This window comes from Idiotropiscis lumnitzeri, chromosome 2, assembly GCF_059441095.1.
Source record: "Idiotropiscis lumnitzeri isolate Australia: NSW breed Sydney's pygmy pipehorse chromosome 2, RoL_Ilum_1.0, whole genome shotgun sequence".
NCBI classification, from domain to species: Eukaryota; Metazoa; Chordata; class Actinopteri; order Syngnathiformes; family Syngnathidae; genus Idiotropiscis; species Idiotropiscis lumnitzeri.
This window is the reverse complement of record NC_142392.1, coordinates 10,644,379-10,660,284: the sequence shown is the minus strand read 5'-3', so window position 1 is coordinate 10,660,284 and position 15,906 is coordinate 10,644,379. Positions and strand designations below refer to the sequence as shown.

General features: G+C 44.3%; 1 protein-coding gene across 1 annotated transcript in view; it reads left to right on the top strand.

The window, feature by feature from the left end:
• Positions 1-15,906, top strand: part of LOC148341659 (uncharacterized) — a 269,746-nt gene that overhangs the window by 124,635 nt on the left and 129,205 nt on the right. The window lies entirely within an intron of this gene.

The following is a 15,906-nucleotide window of genomic DNA, read 5'->3' as shown; positions in this document are numbered from 1 at the left end:
GGTACTTTAGAGTAGCACTGGACATCCTATGAGAAAATTACAGTCAGTTCCACACTAAATCAGAAGAATTTAGCGGTGGTTGTTTTTATTTCGGTGTGGACGGGTCGGTGGATGTGGTCGAGGCCCTTCGGAAGCTGCGCGCTTTCTGATGACGTCATGGTTTAAGCGCGTATTTTTCAAATATATTTCTTTGCCTCTGTGTTTGTTTTTACCCCTGGCCGTTCTATTTTAATATATATTTTCTATAATATTTTAATTAGGTTGATAAAAAAATAACAAAATAACTAAATTAACGCCACATTGGCGGGTCAGCACTACGTCACTTCCGCCTTTGCCCCGAGAAGGCGCTGCTGCAACAGCAGTGAGACGTTTCCATTTATCCGACCGAACTTGCAACAATACTGTGGTTCACTCGGCCTGCAAGATTGTATGAATATAATGTCTGCATATACTAGCAGCGCTTCTCAATTATTTCGCGCCCCCCCACCACCATTTTTTTCTGTCTTTGTATAGTGATGTTAGATTGTCAATAAAATATCCTTTAACTAAGCTAAATGGATAAGAAATATAATTTTGAGAACTATTACAGTGAAGATCTAGAAACTCAGTACTCTGTTGTGCAAATATTGATGAGATGACAAATATTTGTCATGTCATGTCATTATCCACACGGCTTATCCTGAACAGGGTCGCGGGAGGGTACTGGGGCCTTTCCCAGCTGACTTTGGGCGAAAGGCGCACGACACCCTGAACTGGTCGCCAGCCAGTCACCGCCAGACATAGACACCGTCACTGAGAGGGAACTGAACCCACGTTGCCTGCACACAACTCAGGCGAGTGTACCAGTACACCTTCAGTGACATGGTAAATATTTACGAATACGTTTTTTGTAAAAAAAAAAAAATAAAATTTATTAACATTAACAAACAGTTCTTAATACGTACATAATAGAAAAGACAAAAAGAAGAGCCAGGGGGATTTTAAACAAAAATTCTATATGAATAACAAAGCAATAGCTTTAGTATTGTTGGAGTTGAGTCACCGTGGAAATGAGAAGTAGTTAGTAAATCCACCGTTAAAAGCCAAACTTACTTCAATGCGTGTTCGTTTTTTGTACTCAAGAAGAGAAGGGTCAAATAAAGACTCAACAACTGATTAGAGTTCCGATATTTAGTTTCTTCAATTTCTGGAGTTCAGGAAATAGTACAAAGACAGATATCTGGGCGGCTTTTTCTTAATCTCACGAGAAAACTGCACTCGGGCGAGCACAGTCGAAAAATGCGCACCATCTTTCAGCCCAGCTTCAGTTTTCAAAGGAGTTTTTTTATGTCAAGGGTAATGTAGGTTGAATCGGTCGTCCTCGCTCCCTCCAACGGCACGGGTCCACGTCCAAGGGAAGGTCCTCCCCAGGTTAGTCATCGTGTGGATAGTTGATTCCCGTCTGGTCCCCAAGACTGGCCTTCCCCGGCGGGCAGTCTCTCCGTCTCTCCAGCTGGCATTGCTCTGGAATCTTGTCGGTGTGCATGCGTGCGTGTGTATGTGCACATGTATATGCAGGTATACGTGTATGTGCATGTGTATGTGCAGGTGTAAGGGTGTGTCTGTGTGTATGCATGCGCTCTGATCTCCAATTGTTCCGTCTTTCGGAATGTGTTTTTTTTATAGCGTCTGTGTGAGTCCTCCAGTGCCCAATTTGGTATGTTTGCATCTCTACAGCCAATGTGGAGAATGTGCTTCGTCGTATTTGACCATGAAGTGCTGTGAATGCAAGTTATGGAAATGCTATGTGTGCAAATTTGTTCTCACTACCCAAAATTTCAATAAAGTTCACACATTTAAACTAAGTACTATAAATTTAGCATATGAGAAAAATATAATAAATCAGAAAACATCAGGACTACAATCCCAGTTATTCTTCTGACCAGTGCTTCTAGTTCCATTTGATAAATGCTTTTTGTTTCATCAATGTTTAACATATTCCGTAAATATGAACCTGCTAAATTAAATAATTGACCTTCTGTCTTGTAAGTGTTTAAAATAATGCAAGCAATCATAATACAATCCTTCATTTACCATTGCAGTCGCTTATCATTGCAGTTGTCAGGGTCGCCGGTCGGCGAGGAGGAGGTGGACCCAGAACGCGAGGAAGCTGGAGAAGGTGTAACTTAAGCAATTTATTAGGGGACCAAAATAATGACAGACAACGGGGCAGGGTGCAAAATAAGAAAGGCGAACTTAACGTGGCTAACTGGATCACAAGAGTGAGGAGCCAGTAGTGATGGGTCCAGCGACACCGAGACGTCGATGCGCGCGCCGAGCTTCCAGGGCAAACCCCGTGTCGGTGCGCGTACCGCTTTAAGAAAGTCACGTGACCACTACCGGAATCGTGTCGACACGGCGGTCGCGCGCCAAACCGTGTTCATAGGGACGCGCATCTGTCAACAGGATGGACGCTCAAAACAAGCATCGAGTTATTGGCGCATTACTTTGCGTTAAATATCCGCAAGATGGAAGACGTCACTTTTGATGCGCACTCAGAGGTGCAGCGCTATTTGTCAGCAGGCCACGTTGCGCGTACGGAAGACCCGCTCTTATACTGGAAGTCCATGGAGGCAACGTTCCCTCACCCATTTATATTGGCCACACAGGCGTTGTGCACACCGGACTCTTCAGTGCCTTGTGAGAGGATCTTCTCAAAGGTGGGGGAAATTGCCTCAAAAAAAGAAATAGACTGAATAACAAAACGCTGGAGAAACTAATTTTTTTTAAATAAAAATCTTTAATTACAATGAGTCCATTGTCATTCACAACACTTTTATTGTTCACTTAATTCATCAACTGCGTCTCGAATATCAAATATTTTTTTTATGAAATTGCCCCCCGTGAGCAGTCACCTTATCGTGGTGGAGGGGTTTGCGTGTCCCAATGATCCTAGGAGCTAAGTTGTCGGGGCCTTTTGCCCCTGGTAGGGTCACCCATGGCAAACAGGTCCTCAGTGAGGGTCCAGACAAAGCACGGCTCGCCAAAACCCCTTATGATGTTAAAAATGATTGGACCACGTCCTCCCTTGCCCGGACGCGGGTCACCGGGGCCCCCCTCTGGAGCCAGGCCTGGAGATGGGGCTCGTCGGCGAGCGCCTGGTGGCCGGGCCTGCACCCATGGGGCTCGGCCGGGCACAGCCCGAAAAGGCAACGTGGGTCCCCCTTCCCATGGGCTCACCACTTGTGGGAGGGGCCAAAGGGGTCGGGTGCAGTGTGAGTCGGGCGGCGGCAAGAGGCAGGGATCTTGGCGCTCTGATCCCCGGCTACAGAAACTAGCTCTTGGGACATGGAATGTCACCTCTCTGGCGGGGAAGGAGCCTGAGCTGGTGTGCGAGGAAGAGAAATTCCGATTAGATATAGTTGGGCTCACCTCCACACACAGCTTAGGCTCTGGTACCAGTCCTCTTGAGAGGGGTTGGAAACTCTTCCACTCTGGAGTTGCCCAAGGTGAGAGTCGCCGAGCAGGTGTGGGCATACTTATTGCCTCCCGGCTTGGCGCCTGTACACTGGGGTTCACCCCGGTGGATGAGAGGGTAGCCTCCCTCCGCCTCAAGGTGGCGGGACGGGTGCTGACTGTTGTTTGCGCTTAGGCACCAAACAGCAGTTCAGAGTACCCACCCTTTTTGGAGTCTTTGGAGGGTGTGCTGGAGAGCGTTCCCCCTGGAGACTCCCTCGTTCTGCTGGGGGACTTCAATGCTCACGTGGGTAATGACAGTGAGACCTGGAAGGGCGTGATTGGGAGGAATGCCCCCCCCCCAATCTGAACGCGAGCGGTGTTCTGTTACTAGACTTCTGTGCTCGTCATGGATTGTCGATAACGAACACCATGTTCAAACATAAGGGTGTTCATATGTGCACTTGGCACCAGGACACCCTAGGCCGCAGTTCGATGATCGACTTTGTAGTCGTGTCAACGGATTTGCGGCCGCATGTTTTGGACACTCGGGTGAAGAGAGGGGCGGAGCTGTCAACTGATCACCACCTGGTGGTGAGTTGGCTCCAATGGTGGGGGAAGATCCGGCAGACCCAAATGTATTGTGAGGGTCCGCTGGGAACGCTTGGCAGAATCCCCTGTCAGAAAGAGTTTCAACTCCCACCTCCGGCAGAACTTTGCCCACGTACCGGGGGAGGCGGGGGACATTGAGTCTGAGTGGACCATGTTTCGTGCCTCCATTGTTGAGGCAGCCGATTGAAGCTGTGGACGTAAGGTGGTCAGTGCCTGTCGTGGCGGCAACCCCCGAACCCGCTGGTGGACACCGGCGGTACGGGATGCTGTCAGGCTGAAGAAAGAGTCCTATCGGGCCTTTCTGGCCTGTGGACTCCGGAGGCAGCTGACAGGTGCCGACTGGCCAAGCGAAATACAGCTTCGGTGGTTGCCGAAGCAAAAACTCTGGCGTGGGAGGAGTTCGGTGAGGACATGGAAAACGACTTCCAGACGGCTTCGAAGAAATTCTGGTCCACCATCCGTTGTCTCAGGAGAGGGAAGCAGTGCATCATCAACACTTTTTATAGTGGAGATGGGGTGCTGCTGACCTCGACTCGGGACGTTGTGAGTCGGTGGGGAGAATAGTTCGAAGACCTCCTCAACTCTACCGACACGCCTTCCTTTGAGGAAGCAGAGCCTGAAGACGCTGTGGTGGACTCACCTATCTCGGGGGCTGAAGTAACTGAGGTAGTTAACAAGCTCCACGGTGGCAAGGTCCCGGGGGTGGATGAGATCCGCCCGGAGGTCCTTCGGGCTCTGGATGTTGTGGGGCTGTCATGGTTGACATGCCTCTACAACATTGTGTGGACATCGGGGACACTGACTCTGGATTGGCAGACCGGGGTGGTGGTCCCCTTTTTTAAGAAGGGGGACCGGAGGGTGTGTTCCAATTATAGAGGAATCACACTCCTCAGCCTCCCTGGTAAGGTCTACTCAGGGGTACTGGAGAGGAGGGTCCGTCGGGAGGTTGAATCTCAGATCCAAGAGGAGCAGTGCGGTTTTCGTCCTGGCCGTGAAACAGTGGACCAGCTCTACACTCTCTACAGGGTCCTTGAGGGTTCATTGGAGTTTGCCCAACCAGTCTACATGTGTTTCGTGGACTTGGAGAAGGCATTCAACCGTGTCCCACGATGAGTTCTGTGGAGCTTGCTTCGGGAGTACGGGGTACCGAGCCCCTTGATACGGGCAGTTGGGTCCTTGTACCACCGATGTCAAAGTTTGGTCCGCATTGCCGGCAGTAAGTCGGATTTGTTTCGATGAGGGGATCCGGTTTGGTGAACTCAGTATTTCATCTCTGCTTTTTGCAGATGATGTGGTACTGTTGGCTTCGTCAAGCAGTGATCGCCAACTCTCATTGGAGCCGTTCGCAGCTGAGTGTGAAGCGGTTGGGATGAAGATCAGCGCCTCCAAATCTGAGACCATGGTTCTCAGTCGGAAAAGGGTGGAATGCCCTCTACAGGTTGGGGAGGAGATCCTGCCCCAAGTGGAGGAGTTTAAGTATCTTGGGGTCTTGTTCACGAGTGAGGGGAGGATGGAGCGAGAGATCGACAGGCGGATGGGTGCAGCCTCCGCTGTGATGCGGACGCTGTATCGGTCTGTCGTGGTGAAGAGGGAGCTGAGCCAAAAGGCGAAGCTCTCGATTTACCGGTCGATCTTCGTTCCTACCCTCACCTATGGTCACGAGCTGTGGGTCGCGACCGAAAGAACAAGATCTCGGATACAAGCGGCTGAAATTAGTTTCCTCCGCAGGGTGTCTGGGCTCTCCCTTAGAGATAGGGTGAGAAGCTCGGCCATCTGGGAGGGACTCATGGTCGAGCCGCTGCTCCTCCACGTAGAGAGGAGCCAGATGAGGTGGCTCGGCATCTGTTTAGGATGCCTCCTGGACGACTCACTGGTGAGGTGTTCCAGGCATGTCCCACTAGCAGGAGGCCCAGGGGACGACCCAGGACACGCTGGAGAGACTACGTCTCCCGGCTGGCCTGGGAGCGCCTGGGCATCCCTACAGCAGAGCTGGAAGATGAGGTTGGGGAGCGGGAAGTCTGGGCTTTCCTGCTGAAGCTGCTGCCCCCGCGACCCGACCCCGGATAAGCGGCGGATAATGGATGGATGGATCGATGGATGTTCGTTCTATTATGAAGCAAACACATGTACTACTGAAGTTATCTTTTTGGGTCTTACTGGCTATATTTTTAGTTCATCTGTAACAGTCACTTTATATACTTATTTACCTGTCAATGTTGGTTACAGTATGAAAATGCTGGTAGACGTATTTGTAACTTACTTCATTCGTTCGATAAAGGACAACTCTCCAATGGCAAAGCGTGATTCTCCTCTCAAGAACAAAATGTAAGTAAACTAAAAAATGAAATAAAATGCAGAAAAGTTTGGGTTGCATTGTTCAAAATGAAATCTTAATAAAATCTGGAGCTCGTCGCAGATTAAACATTCATTATCCAAGCCGCATATAAAGCCACCGTAAATGCGTAACACCGGCGTCGAACAGCGGAGCAATGTGTGTGGGCGTAATGTAAGTGTTGCGACATCCCCGATCTTAACCCCCAGGAGGGCAAGGGAAAAACTCACAAAACCTCATTAGGGGAAAAGTGAGAAACCTTGAGAAGAGACCACAGATGGGGGGAATCCCCCTTCCAGGATGACCAGGCTGCAATGGATGCCAACTGGGCAACATTTGACACATACAATGATGCTATGCAATAATAGATGAGATAATGTGAGAGTCAATTGAATGAAGTGCTGCAGGAAGATGACTTCAGTGGAGTGGGTCCTCATCCAGGGCCGTAATATCCATGGCAGCATATCCAAGGATGAGCCTTCGATTTTGTACCAGTCAGTTGGTGTAAATTCAGTACAGCCACTTCCAAGTGAATCGCCATCACTTAATTCGGGGAATTGGGAACAGAAAAGAAAGAACAGAAATAGCAAACAGGCCAACAAGTAGTTCAATGAAGTGCTGAAATATAAGGAAATCAGAAAAGGCGCTGCATGAAGACGACTTCGGCAGAGCAGGTCCCTTCCCGGTTCGTCAGTGCCGTAATCTTCAAAGCATGTCCCCATCACCTAATTCCCAAGCAGGGAAAGGAGGGGGCAGAAAAGAGAAGAAGCGGCAGTAAACAGGCCAACAAATAATTAAATTAGATGCTAAAGTATATAAATAAATTGATCAAATGTCGCGCTGCAGGAAGACGACATCACTGGAACAGGTGCGGATTAACTAGTATGCTAGTAACGAGTGGGCAGTTTTTAGCTTACGGGTGAACTAGTGTGCATTTTTTGAGCGCACTAGCTCACTAGTAAGATCATTTTCGTATCTTACTAGTGACCATGTAAACCCCTAAATGCTGTGGCGGACGAGTGTGAAATGCATGCTCAAGGCCATAGAATAAATACTCAAATGGCATCCCTCGGCAAGGCTTTTCAACATTTATTCAACGGGCGTCTTGTCACTATCCTCCATTACCCAGGATTCCTCCGACATGACGTTTGTTCTTCGGACAGCCATTCACAATACATAATATGCCAACCAGCGACATAAGCCGAAGAGAAAACCTTCAGAGGTATTGCAATGTTTTTTGTAAATATTACTCTATTGTGATACAACATTTGATTTTACGATTATTTTAGGCGACAAAGTTGTGGTGTAAACATCAAATGTGTGGTCAATTTATCAAGATAAGCCCTACTTAAAAACTTGCTTCAACGATTTCGGAGACGTCGGTGCCCGGTTTTGATTGTGGATGGCGGCAGTTCAACGCTCACAGTCGCCGCCGAGAGCAGCTTCATGTTGGCGGGACTTTCTGAAATCTGCAGCTGGTAGTTTTATAGCGATTGAACTGCAAAAGATTTTTTACGCGCATCTGACGCTCACATTTTGGCTTCACGGTGTCGTTTGTTCATTGCTCACAAGCTAATACGGTAGGAACAAGAGTTTAATTAACGTTGGAACATAATCGTTCATTATCGTTTGCTAGCTGCGTTTGTATATTTGAATGATTTTCTTGCCTTCATTACACGCAGTATTCGTATTCCTTAGTAACTGTGTATTATAAATAAGCTTGCGCTATATGTTACTGGACAAACTAGCGGTCCTGTCTGCTTGGAGACCCCACAGCAGATGAGCAGCTCCATTCGGACCCTTCTGACGGCGCTTCTTCTGCAGCGCGATACTGTTCATAGAAGCTGGAGAGTAACAGAAAGAACATCAAGAGGGGGAGAGACACAACTTGCATATATATATATATATATATGCATATATATATATATATATGCATATATATATATATATGTGCATATATACATCCACAATACAGATTACAGCATCTTTAACAAATACGCATCAACTTTGAACAGATTCAACATTCGAAAAATCACATCCTCGTGAAGGCAGAATTAATTGATTAAGATTCCCTTTAGTAGTCCCACAATGGGGAAATTCGAGGTTCGAACCCAGGCCTCCTGGGGAGACTGGGACCGGAACGCGGCGCCTTAGACCACTCGGCAGGACTTCTGCAATACACTGCATTCCTTTTATTTCGTATACCAAAAGTGGATAGGAGTGAATTTTTAGCAGTACTATTACCCCTTATGTCCGTGTAAATAATAAATATACATCCCCGAGAGAGCCATTCCCTGAGAAAAAATAGTTTTATTCTGCATAGATACCAAGCAACCGGCAGTAAAAAAAATGTGGACACTCGGAATCAGGCTTTACAGGGTTAATTTTTTGCTGGGTGGAGCTCCGATCAGAGAGCCAATAGGAGGCGTACACTCATGGTACTTTCCCGCCTCCTCATTAGCATTTAGCGTAACTAGTGAGGAATTTGTGTTTCACTAGTTCTACGAGTGGAAATTTGGACTTAACTATTTTACTAGTTAATCCAAAAAGACAATTTCACCAGTTACCCAGTGAGCAGGTTGGCATCCACTAGTTCTACAAGTGAACATTTTGGAACTCACTAGTGGAACTAGTTCAGTCAAAATCTTTCACTAGTGTAACTAGTGGATATTTGAGGCATCACTAGTTTACAAGTATTTTCTTTGGACCCAGTAGTTAAATATAATGACTTCAAGGGTCTTTCACTAGTGAACTAGTTGATGTTTATCTTTCACTAGTTAACTAGTGGGTATTTAATTTCCAACTAGTTGTCTAGTGCAGGCGATCATAAGTCACGAGTCATACTTTGAACATTACTAGTTTGGGACGGTGGTCCGCTAGAGCATCAAAAAGATAACTAGCTGGGAATTTGGCATTAATAGTGCCTATCTCGGTGTCACAAGTTAGATATCTGTCAGCACTAGTTGAACAAAAGACTCACTAGTCGCTAAAAATGAGTCACTTGTCAGAGTTTCTGGGCAACTAGTACGGCAACGGGCATCACTAGTGTGGCGAAATGTATAACTAGTGCTGGAAAAGACAGCACGAGCGAAATACACAAATGTCTGATATCAAGGATATGGAATAAATGCTTCAAGGGCTTGCCATACGCGCATGCCAGCAGCGGTTCCTCAAACCAATGAGAGATGTCATGGCAACACATTTAATCTACAACCTTAGGGGAGGGATTTCACTGGTCACCACACCATAGACATAGAGTCATGGTTTCAAATCAAAACCAAAAATATCTCTGAACAGCTTACAAGCAAACAATGAAACAAAGAAATAAAATTATCACAAAACATGTATCTCTCATGCCATTCATATCCCCATAAGAAATAAAAACAACACAAAAACAGTACTGATGCATTCTGGGAGCCTCAGCCAATCAGATGGCTGGTTAGAGAAATGTGAGTGGTGTGCTTTGGGCAGTGTGTTTTTATTTATTTTTTGCAGTCTGTTGTCTAAACCTGTGATGTATCTTGCTTGCAATAACATGAATGATAAGACAGACTACAACATCGTGTACAGCTGCCCTTTTGTCCCGCTTTCTCCTGCACCATCAGCCAAAGAACGTATTCACATAATGTTTATGTCACAGTCAATTCGAAGCATAGATGTCTCAGACTTTGGCCAGCAGTGTGTGCTAAAATGCCCTCTGAAATATCTCAAGAGGAAAAAGCCCACGGTCGATAGAGTTTCTCAGTCCATATAATTGGAGTGTCACATTACAAGGCGTCTCGTTTGTTTTGGGGAAGATTTAGGACTTTGAAGTGCGCCTTATGGTCATGAAAATACAGTAAGTACCCACGATGAAACTATCTCTGAATGCAAAAATAAATACTTGTAAACATATTTCACTTGAAGGATTCCTATTCTATCAATGACATTATGTTGCAGTGGCCCCCATCAATAAGTTAGGGTCGCACAACAGGTGTTCCATCAGTCGCACACAATAGCCAGTGTGTGCTAACTTCAGCTCGCTTCCAGAAACGTCTGTGACTATGTCAGGAATGAAATCGGCATCAGCCGCAACGTGCTTCCTTTTTAAATGCTCGTTTATCACTGTTGTGCTGCTAAAAGGAGGTTTACATCGTAGGACGTAATTTTGTGAAATACCCCCATGGTCCGGTCCAAGTTGGGGTTGCACACATAGCTCCGTGTGCGGCGGGCACACGTCAAGGTAGCATGGTAGAAACAATATAAGACAAAGTCACCGCATGAGCTTTGACTTGACCAAACCAAATGTGTGTTTGTCTTTTTGTGTCCTTCAGACGTCAGTGAATACGATCTCCGTTCTGTGAAAGAGGAGCCAGACTTGACTCACATCAAAAAGGAGGAGGAGGAGAAGGAGGAGATAAACAAGTCAGCACTGAACGTTTTCCCTATAAAGACTGAAGATGAAAACAAGGGTGAGGGTGAGGACAAAAGAGGGGCGGAGCCTACAAGCAACCGCTCAAGTCATCATGTGACAACAGAAGTTGATGAAGACCACTGGGGGCCATCACAAGCACATAATGAGGACACATTATCAGACGCTCATGACGATGATAATGGGCACGCTAAAGATGGAATGGCGTGTCACACTGACTCATTAACTTCATAGCTGTCATTAAAACGGCACACAAGAACCCACGGTAAAGAAAAACCCTTTTCTTGCTCGGTTTGTGGCAAAAGCTTCCTGCATAAGTCAATGTTAACAATCCACACAAGAACACACACTGGAGAAAACCCTTTTTCCTGCTCGGTTTGTGGCAAGAGTTTCTCTCAAAAGTCAAGTTTAAAAAGGCACACAAGAATACACACTGGAGAAAAACCTTTTCCTGCTCAGTTTGTGGCAAGAGTTTCTCTCAAAGGTCTCATTTAATAATTCACACAAGAACACACAGTGGTGTAAAACCTTTTTCCTGCTCAGTTTGTGGTAAAAGCTTCTCTCTAAAGGCACATTTAACACAACATACAAGAACACACAGTGGTGAAAAACCTTTTTCCTGCTCAGTTTGTGGCAAAAGCTTTTCTGTAAAGTCAAATTTAATAAAACACACAACAACACATAGTGGAGAAAAACCTTTTTCCTGCTCAGTTTGTGGGAAAAGCTTTTCTCTAAAGTCAAATTTAATAAAACACACAACAACACTTAGTGGAGAAAAACCTTTTTCCTGCTCAGTTTGTGGCAAGAGTTTCTCTAAAAAGTCAAGTTTAAAAAGGCACACAAGAACACACAGTGGTGAAAAACCCTTCTCCTGCTCAGTTTGTGGCAAAAGCTTTTCTGTAAAGTCAATTTTAATGAAACACACAAGAACACACACTGGTGAAAAACCTTTTTCCTGCTCAGTTTGTGGGAAAAGCTTTTCTCTAAAGTCAAATGTAATAATTCACACAAGAACACACAGTGGTGAAAAACCTTTTTCCTGCTCAGTTTGTGGGAAAAGCTTTTCTCTAAAGTCAAATGTAATAATTCACACAAGAACACACTGGTGAAAAACCTTTTTCATGCTCCATTTGTGAAAAATGCTTCTCTCAAAAGGCAAATTTAACAATACACACAAGAACACACAGTGGTGAAAAACTTTTTTCCTGCTTGGTTTGTGGCAAAAGCTTTAATGTAAAGTCATTTTTAACAAATCACACACAGTGGAGACAAGCCATTTAGTTGCAGCGTTTGTGCGAAAAAATTCTCCTCAAAACAGATTGTGATGGCGAGAATAGCAGCGATTCTTGAAGCTAAAAAAAAAGACCAAAAAAATGAAGGAACTGACTCTTTGTGGTAAGATGCAAATGTGATTTTGAATAAAATATGATAAATTTAATTTTGCAAAGCTCTTTTATTGACATTAAGCCAATGTGATCAGTGCCAGAAGAAGCAACGTGTCTGAGTGATGCTGATTCTTTTTTTTTGTTTTTATATGAAACATTTTAAATTAAATTAATTGCTTTTGTCTGGAATTTGTTTTAATATGCTTTTCAGATGTCTTTTTAATCGCACCGAATGGAAAAGGTCTGAGAAGAAATCTGTATGAAATCGGTGCCTTCCACAATCATCAATAAAATCACTTGTTCCACTTGCTCAACTGGCCTTCATTACGCAGTGTGAAACGGTGAAAAACAGAACTAGAAGTTGAACTATAAAAAGAACCAGAAAGAGAAACGCAAATTGTCTCAGTTTCTCTCAAAGGTTTTGGAATGTCAGGAGTTGGCAATCTGATGGTGACTGGAGTCAGCGTTTGTCACCACAAAGGAGATGATCTGCATCACGCAGTTCGTTGCTGCTGCTGTTGCTGCGCGTCTGAAGACTGAAATGAAATGAAATATTTAAGTACAGACGCTCCTGATGAAAAAAACTAAGAAGAAAACTCTGCAATCGTCGTTAGAGCGCTTCTTTTGGCCAGTTTCGAGTAAATCCTCCAAGGAAGATACTCATCATACCTCATCTTCTTCTCCTCAACCCTCAACTTCTTCCTACATTGAAGTTACGGAGGAGGAAGTAACTTTTGAAGCCCATTGCGGCGATGACGAAGACCCTTTCATGATATGAAATGCTCCTCTTCCTCCATCATCTCCTTAAGCATCGGGTACATCATCCAAAAGTAAGTTAAACTTCATTTGATTTATCTTATTACGTACATGTAAATCCTGTGTGTGGGTGTGTCTCTCTCTCTAACATACGTAGTACAGTACTGTAGGTATTGTCTCCATTTTATTAAATGTTTTTTTTCAGTACAAACCAATACAGGTTACTTATACAAGCCTTAAACATATTTATATAAACCTTCAATATACTCATATAGGCCTTAAACATAAATTACAAGACAAAATAAAGCGCTGAAGCAACTTACAAACAAATTCAGCTAACGAACGACCGTTCGGAACGTATCTCGTTCGTAAGTTGGGGAGCGTCTGTACTTAAATAAACGCTAAAATATTTTTAACACTAACGTAATAAAATAGTGAAACATTTCAATTTAAAATTCGCAACCACATACAGAGTAAATTAAATTAATAATAAAATAGAAACATTTACTCAATATTGAACAAATTGAAGAGTCCTAATTTTGAAAATTATTTTTTTTTTTAAATCAAATTTAAATATATTAATTCAATAAATATTTGGGCACATATTTAAATGAACAAATATTTTGACAAATACTCAAGATTGAAATATTTGTATATTTTTTACATGTTAAAATAATTGACTAAACATTGTTGTAATCACAGTCGAAAGGATCTAAATCAAGAAGAGCAAAACGTTCCGTTAAAAATAGTGTCTGGGCATTTTTGTTCATCATGACATGCAATGCACAACTCTGAGTGGTGACATTTGCTTATTAAAATAAATAAAACAAACAAACAAAAAAGGTTTATAGAAGCATATAGATCTCAAGGGACAATATTATTGAACCAAACAATGATATCTGTAAACAAAAAATTGTTTGGAATGATTACAAAAGCAATAAGAGCAGCATGTTAGAATGCAGAAGACCCTTCTTTCGACTGTTTTTGAGTCCTCCCGGACGTCGTACTGTTGTAAAATGCGATTGGACAGTAAACAGCCAATCAGAATCAGCCCTAGTGTCCGACTCCTGATTGGTTAATAATTGAGGCACAGTTTGCATCGTAAGCATAAAACCGTGGCCGTGTCCAAATTAACAGGCTGCAACCTCCGAAAGCTGCTTTTTCGGCCCGACACCACCGCACGTGGTGTCCAAATTTACGCTGGCCGTGTCCAAATTAACAGGCTGCGACCTCGGAAAGCTACTTTTTCGGCCGCGTGACGTCTTTTTCGGCGCGGCACAACCGCACGTGGTGTCCAAATTCACGCTGTCACGTACAGCCTTCGAATCCAGCCTTGAAATCGGTATTCGTTTCCGTGGAGACGGCCCCAGAGCCAAGGCCGCTTAGCGCAACACTTACATTACGCCCACACACATTGCTCCGCTGTTCGACGCCGATGTGACGCATTTACGGTGGATTTATATGTATGGATAATCTGCGACGAGCTCCAGATTGAATGAATCGGCGCAAAAAGAATATTTGTATTAAGATTTCATTTTGAACAATGGAACCTGAACTTTTCTTCATTTTATTTCACTTTTTAGTTAACTTACATTTTGTTCTTGAGAGGAGAATCATGCTTTGCCATCGGAAAGTTGTCTTTTATCGAACAAATGAAGTAAGTTACAAATACGTCTACCAGCATTTTCACACTGGAACCAACATTGACAGGAAAATAAGTATATAACGTGATTGTTACTGTAAGAGCCATTTTTTACGTAAAGGTATGTTTGCTTTAAACCTCCCACCAGTTGGGTGCAGTGTGGTATCCATTGGCCACAGGGCTATTTAATCAATGGGCTAACAAGACCCAGGTGGTTACTATTGGGGAGGCAAAAAGTTTTAGACCGTGACCGTGACAAGGTGGAATGAATGGTGTGAGCTGACTTGACGGACAATTGGATGACTTTACTTTGGAAAAAGCGGAACGGACACGCGTCAAACCAACCCAGGCCAGTAGTAACCATAGTGACCCGTTTGATAGGGAAAAGGGTCACTACACCGGCCTCTTCAGTGCCTTGTGAGAGGATTTTCTCAAAGGCGGGGGAAATTGCCTCAAAAAAAGAAATAGACTGAATAACAAAACGCTGGAGAAACTAATTTCTTTTGAATAAAAATCTTCAATTACAATGAGTCCATTGTCATTCACAGCACTTTTACTTGGGCATTTAGACAGATGTTCTCTTAATTTATCAACTGCGTCTCGAATATCAAAGATTTTCTTTACGAAATTGCGTGTATGTAAAAACAATGTGAAAGCAAATGCCCAATCAGAATCAGAAATCGCTTTGTCATTGTACTCGAGTGTGCAACGAGATTAGAGAGCTCCCCTCTCCAGTGCAATACAACAATAATTCAGTTAAATATATAAATTAGATAAGAGAATAATTAGTGCGATGGAAAGTAATACGAAATAGGATATATAAAAACACATCACGTCGCTAATCAATGGAATTGGATAAAATTAGTTTGACAGATCAGTGTCAGATGACCCTGTCAAATATTTCCTGCAAGTCCACCAGGTGTCAGTATTCAGCAACACAGTGTCAACACAGTGTCAACACATTGTGTCACTGTGTCGAAACGATACAGGATGCCTCATCTACCCATCACTAGGCAATAGCGAGGGCAAAGGCAATAGCGAGGGCAAAGGCAATAGCGAGGGCAAGTTGGGTCAATAATCCGACGCGGATGTGTGCGCGTCGAGGGCTTAAATAGTCAGAAATCAGGAGATGATGGGTTGCAGCTGGGAAGTCTCGTGAGCGCGTCCCGCTCGCGGCCGCGTCTCTGGGCAACGCGCCGTCGACCACGCCCACTCGGCTGCAACAAAGAGGCACGATCGTGACACAAACTCAAACAGAAAATTGCATATAACAGAGCTACAAAACATCTGGAACCTCTTTCTGAGAAAGACACTGTAAGGATCGAGGGACCTA